This window comes from Gossypium hirsutum, chromosome A05 (genome assembly GCF_007990345.1).
Source record: "Gossypium hirsutum isolate 1008001.06 chromosome A05, Gossypium_hirsutum_v2.1, whole genome shotgun sequence".
Classification (NCBI taxonomy): domain Eukaryota; kingdom Viridiplantae; phylum Streptophyta; class Magnoliopsida; order Malvales; family Malvaceae; genus Gossypium; species Gossypium hirsutum.
Window position 1 is genome coordinate 53,118,706 of NC_053428.1, and position 7,252 is coordinate 53,125,957.

The 7,252-nt window shown below is 38.4% G+C and overlaps 1 non-coding gene across 1 annotated transcript; it reads right to left on the reverse strand.

The window, feature by feature from the left end:
- Positions 1-2,341: 2,341 nt before the first annotated feature.
- On the reverse strand, positions 2,342-2,448 carry LOC121229842 (small nucleolar RNA R71). The gene has a single exon (XR_005927797.1). It is a non-coding gene; the product is annotated as a small nucleolar RNA R71 (small nucleolar RNA).
- Between the last annotated feature and the right edge of the window lie 4,804 nt (positions 2,449-7,252).

Sequence of the window (7,252 nt, forward strand, 5' to 3'; positions counted from 1 at the left end):
TAATTCACATTGATAAGACTTGTCATATTGATGACCACTTTTACCATTATATTGTGGTTACTAACTTATCCATTGAGCACTCATGTTCAACCATTATCACATTGTTTTTATAACGTACAATTGCTTCATGACTATGACCACCTCAACTGGTCATAGAGCATACATCCAATACACATATCATACTACCAAACATGCATGTTAAACAAAATATTCAAATCATCCCATCATATGCATTAAAACATGACATGATTAGTGATAAACCGTAAATTATACACATTTTTACCCATGTTTAATACATTTTATGGATGATTTCTCATTAGAATTGGTGAATTCGATGCTCCTAATGCTTTAATTTCATGTTTTACACTTGGAAGAGCATAGGAGAGCGGAAGGAATGAGAAACGGGCCAAAAACGGAGAAAATGGGCTAAAGTATGAAATCAACACAGCCTGGACCTCCTCACACGGGCAGACCACACAGTCGTGTCAATCTGGCAGAATTGGAGCACGACTCACATGGGCATAGCACACGACCGTGCCATTCTAACAAGCTCGAACACGGCCTGAAGTAATCGCATACGGGCGTGTCCCTGTCGAGCCCAAGTTAAGTCCAATTTGAAAAAGGCCACTTTTGAGGGCTTCTAGGCATTCCAAAGCCTATAAATACACCCTAGAAGAGGAGAAAAAGGGAGACGGAGAGGAGGGGGTAAGGAATTACCCCAAGGAAGCTGATTAATCCATCTCTAAAGCCGGATTCATCATCAAGACTGAAGATCTCTTCTCAATTTCCCTTCAGGAGTTTTGGTTTTCTTTATGTTTTGTATTCTTTATTCTTCAGATATATTTTCTTATTTAGTTATGAACTAAATCTCCTAAATACCTAAGGGGAATGAAACCTAAGACGAATCTTGTTATTATTTTCTGAATCGTATGATAAACATTTAACTTGTTCTTAATTATGTGTTCTTAATTCTTGTTTTGATATCCCAGGATACTGATTCAAGACATGCTCTTATTCAGAGCAGGAATAGACCCTGTCTAAGAGTACTTTTTTCATAATTAAGTGGAGTTGATTGCGCGCCTAGAAATAGGGTGACAAGATTTTGCCAGATTAGGGTGAAACCTAATAAGGGGATCCATAGATCGAGTTAATGCAACCCTAGAGTGTTAATTAGAGAAAAGTCTTGATTATTCAATTTAGGGATTAGACCTTATTAGTCTTGAATAGGGATAATAACATAACTTAGGGATCTCTAAGGAACAAGTTGAATTAATAAATCGTCCAGTTTGGAGCCAGAATAACAAGTAAAGTCTAGATGGATTTTTCCTTAGGTATTGTTTTAAGTCAATATATTTTCCCAAAAGCAATTCCCCAATTCTTTTCTCTGTGCGTTCTTAGTTTAGATAATTATTTAATTAAAATAAAAACCCCCTTTTATTCCTAGGCTAGATAATAAAAAGACAGTCATTACTAGTACTTTTAGTTCTTTTGGGTTTGACAATCCGGTCTTGCTAAAACTATAGTACTGTTTGATAGGTACACTTTCCTACATCGCGATAATAGTTAGTTCAAGAATGAGTAATTATAAATATTTAAAACCTATCACGAAACCTCGCGATCAAGTTTTTTGCGCCGCTGCCAGGGAACTAAGATATTAAGAACGCTCAATTTTTATTACTTTAGCCATTTATTTTTCTTTCAATTTAATTTAATTTTATTATTATTTATTAATTTACTTATTCTTTGTCTCGGCAGGTTTTTATAGATTATGACTAGAGGAAACCCGTCGGGACCATTACTTTTTGACGAAGAAATCGATCGTACAGTTCGTAGAAATTAAAGAGAGATAAGGCGCAGCTTACGATACACGGAGAATGAGTAATAAGATGATACTCAACCCCTAACCGAAGAGACGGCTAAAAACCAAGGCAATCAGCTACCTCCTGCAATTATGGCTAATCAAAATCCTGCTCCACGCACTATGTATGATTATGCTAAATCTTCTTTAATAGGAACAGAATCTAGCATAGTTCGGCCGGCTGTAGCTGCAAATACTTTTGAACTAAAACCAAACACAATTCAAATGATACAGCAGTTTGTTTAGTTTGATGGTTTGCAGGATGAAGATCCCAACGCTCACTTAGCAAACTTTCTGGAATTTTGCGATACATTTAAAATCAATGGCGTTTCTGATGATGCCATTCGTCTTCGTTTATTTCCTTTTTCACTGAGAAACAAAGCTAAACAGTGGTTAAACTCGTTACCGCGAGGGTCAATTACTACTTGGGAACAAATGATCGAAAAATTTTTACCAAAATATTTTTCGCCAGCTAAAACGTCTAAATTACGTAATGATATCTCTTCTTTTGTGCAGATGGATTTAGAAACACTTTACGATGCATGGGAGAGATACAAGGACTTACTGAGAAGGTGCCCTCACCATGGGTTACCGCTTTGGCTCCAAATACAAACATTCCACAATGGTCTGAATCCTTCGACTCGGCAAATGGTTGACGCAGCTGCTGGCAAAACCGTCGACAATAAAACACCAGAAGATGCCTATGAGTTTATAGAGGAGATGTCACTGAATAACTGTTAGTGGCAAGTTATAAGGACAAAGCCAACGAAAATAGTCGGCGTTTTTAACGTCGACTCAGTTACTATGTTGTCAAATCAGGTAGAACTTCTCAATAAAAAAGATTGATGATTTACTTAGTTCTATGCAGGTACATCCAGTAATGAGGTGTGACTCAAGTGGAGGAGGTGTGCAAACAGAATATCAATCCTTCAATCCCACAACCGAAGAGGAACAAGTCAACTATATGGGTAACAATAACTTTAGATCTCAAAATAACCCATACAGTAATACTTATAATGCAGGTTGGAGGAACCACCCAAATTTCTCCTAGGTGGTCAAGGAAATCAAAAGCCACAAAATCCTCAGGGTTTTCAACAGCCACCTTATCAACAAGAGAAGAAACCGAACCTTGAGAAGATGTTCTCAAAATTCATATCAATGTCAGAAACCCATTTCCAAAATACCGAGACAGCACTTAAAAATCAACAAGCATAGATCCAATGACTCGAAACTCAGATAGGTCAGCTATCCAAACTAATCTTCGAACGACCACAAGGTAGCTTACCAAGTAATACTTAACCTAACCCAAGGGAACACCTCAACACAATTAGTACTCAAGATAAGGAAGGATTCATTGCGCCTGAGCCAGAATTGATGCAAGAAACTGTGGTGAGCAAAGGTAAAAGTGAGTTAAGTCATAACAAAATGGTGAATGAAGAATATAGACCTTGTGTCCCATACCCTAACGCAACAAGGAAAGACCGCTCAGACGAATAATTCTGTAAATTCCTCAAACTTTTGAAAAACTTACATATTAACCTACCGTTTATTGAAGCTTTGTCGCAGATGCCAAATACAATGAAATTTTTAAAAGAGCTTTCAGTAAATAATCGAAAGTTGGACAAAGCGTCGCATGTGGAGCTAAATGCTGTCTGCTCAGCTATTCTACAGAATAAGCTACCCTACAAATTGAAAGATCTAGGGAGTTTTACAGTTCCTTGTTTAATTGGTAGTTTAGATATAAGTCATGCATTAGTTGATTTAGGGGCTAGTATTAATGTCATGCATTACAAAATGTTTAAGCAACTAGGTCTTGGGGAACCTAAACAAACTAGGATGAGCATTCAATTGGCAGATAAAACTATAAGATTCCCTAGGGGTATTATTGAAGATGTACTCGTGAAAGTAAATAAGTTCATATTCCCCATTGATTTTGTTGTTCTAGACATAGAGGAGGATAATAACACCCCATTGATTTTAAGAATGCCCTTTTTAGCAACTGCTAAAACAATTATTGATGTTGGCACAGGTGAGCTTACACTTCGTGTGGGAGACGAAACGATCACCCTTCAAGCTCGTAATTCTGGCATCACATCAAACATTGAAGGTATAGTCCACACCAATCTACTAAAACTGACAATATGACTTTGCAGAAATTAAGCTTCAAAGAAGTTCACGAGCCATGTTCCAGAAATGATAGAGGACACATTCATGAAGAACGAAGGCTACGGATAAAGGAGCTAGACGAATGGTGAGCACAAAAATTGAGATCACATGATAAACCGAAACTACACCAAAACAAGTCTGATAGCTCTCCTAATCAACTTAAGGTTGGCAATAAAGTCTTACTAGATGTCGCAGATCCCCACATTGTCACTACCACACCGAATGAGGAAATCCCTCTTACAGTACTCAGTATTTTTCTATTTGGTACGGTAGAGGTGAGTCACCCAAAGTTCAGAAATTTTAAGGTAAACAACACCCGATTAAAACCTTATTCTGAGGAGATTGATAGCAAGAATGAGGAGTATAAACTCCTCGAACCACCCTGATCATTCACTAGAGAGGTAATTCGAGCTTAGACTATAAATAAGCACTTCCAAGAGGCAACTCGAGCACTAACATATTTTGATTTCTTTATTTTTAATTTCTAACACTTTAAATCATTAAATTTATCTTTGAATTGCAAGGTTTTTCAGCACACACAGCCAGGCACACGGGCGTGCCTAAAGCCTTGGCCAAACAGGGGAAGAGACACAGCTGTATGGAAGCAGGACATGATTTCCCCAAAACAGGGATGCGATAAATCCCCATGGCCGTGCGACATGGCCGTGGGTGAACTCGATAGGTGAACACAGGCATAGGAAGGGGTAAGGCTCGATTCTGTTTCTTTGACATGGGCATGAGACACGCCCGTGCCGTTAAGCCATGGACAACAATACACGGGCGTGGTACCCTATCACACGGGTGTGGGAGAAGTGAACAAAGCTAGGCACGCCCGTGTGACATGGCCATGTGCCACACACGCCCAAGACACACGGGCGTGGGATAGTAGTTGGGCACGACCTAAATCGTAAAATTCGAAAGACAATGGCTCACCCTCAGAGTACACATGCGTGGCCTTAGCCCATGTGGCCCTCCCCTATATAAGCAATCCACTGTTCATCTTCTTCCCCATTTCAAAACCCTAGTAGAATCTCTCCTTCTCCACTCCCTAATCCTTATCCTAACCACTATTCTCCAGTTTCTCATTTCCCCAACCCCAAACCATCCTAAAATCCACTTCCCATGTATTAATCCTCACTTTCCCATCGCTTTTCCCTCCATTTTCCCTCCACACAGCTGTACCCCCTGCCACGCCCGTACGTCGCCTCCAACTTCATTTTTAAAGCTCAAATCTCTCTCCCTTAACGCCTTCAATGTCATCTTCAAGAAAACAGTCGTACCAACCTCGAAGAAGAGGAAGGGAGCCTTATCTTCCACACGTCCAACCGCGAAAATTCGTCACCTTCTCTTAAAGTTTCCACGAGGGCCCCAAGAAGAGCTCTTCCAAATACTTCGAGCCCGACCTTTAGCAGCAGGCCGCTGCATCGACTGGGCAGATGTATCCAAAAGGCATCTCGAGCATGCTTAGCATGAGGATGATCGAGAGGGGCCGAGGAACCTCCTCTCCCTAGTATCGTCTCACCCAATCTACCAAGAGGAGGCCTATGAGGACATTCCTGATGATGTCCCCCCACAACACGAGGACCCACCGACTTAGCCACCACCGCCCTCTTGCCCAGTTCATGCTGCAGCTTCATATGTTGACATCTCTGAGCGCCTCACCCGATTCGAGCATCAGTGTTTTCAACGATTTGACAACATTGATGCTACTCTACAGCAGATTTGTCAGCATCTTCACATCTCATCGCCAGTCCCACCTCGCGAACCATCTAGTGATGAAGATGTTTAAAAATATTTATTTTATTATTTTATATTTTTAATTTTTATTCAAACTACTTTTTATTTTATTTTTATTTATTTTTTAGCAGATTTAGAATTTTATTATAAATTTTGGTTATTTCTTTTCGAGTACTTATTCTTTCTAATATCCCCTAAAAAGTTCCTGATTTTATCACAGTTATATAGAGCTCTTAAGCTCATCATCACAGAGGAACTAAAACTCCACCGGGAAAGGTTCTCCACGACTGCCATGTCCTAATCGACCACGACCATAGCTACCACTAGATATAATATTCTTTTGGCGTAGGACTTATGGCCTAATGAACCACTACGACCGCCGGAGTATCCTCCTCCACTCTCGAACCGATCACTCTCCAAAACTCTAGTTCAAGGAATTCATCATACAGGAAGTTTCACTTCTCTCCCTATCTTATTTTTATACTCTAATATCTATCTTTGTACATTGAGGGCAATGTACATCTTATGTGTGGGGGGATATTTATTTCATTATCAGAAAAATCCATGAATAATCATCTTGTTCTCTTGAAAAACTCTCATAACATATTTAGGATAACTTTTAATTAATTTATGATTTTGATTGATATATCTTGAATTAAAACATAGGGATTTATGCATTGATTATTTAAACTTTAAGACAATAGAGAATCAAGCATGATGAGTTGATTTTTTAAGAATTCAAAATCTTAGGCTGTTTCCCCAAGTCTAGGTATTACTTTGAATTGGAATTCACGAGTCTAAACATCAAAAAGTCATAATTTTTGTGAGATTTTTGAGCCTTTTGAGCATCTATTCATCCTTTCGTGCTCACTTTTATTATTGCTTTGAGTGCGTCAGTATTGAACTGTTATTCTAGAACTTGCTTGATTATGCATGTCGAGACCACACCATTTGATTTGATATATCAAAATGATTAAGGCACTTAGGATTAATCCACTCATGCCATGAAAAGCCTACCTCCACAATTAACCCCTAGTAAACCCCCTTGAGCCTAAAAAACCATTTCTTGTATTACCTTTAATATTAACCTTTAACCCATTATTGTTGAAATCCCCTAAATTAATCCATATTTTTGTCGAAATTTGAGTTGAATGGATTGCCTAGCTATGTTTTGTTCTTGATAGTTAGTCTATATTAATTTAACTTGTTCTAAAAATAATAATAATAAAAAACTATGTATACATATCTATACTTTCATATTCTGAGAGAAGCTCTGTTGTACGCAAGTGAAGATTAACTCTTTTTCTAGTTAGGAAAAATTTTCAATTCAATCTCGATTCTAACCATTTCTTTCAGCTTGTGACCACACCCTCTAACCAAACCTCATTACAACCCTCTAAAGACCTTTTGATTGATATATCATCTTAAATTATAATGGTGGAGATTTGATTTTCATGCAAGCCTATGGTAATGACTTTTCATTATTGACTA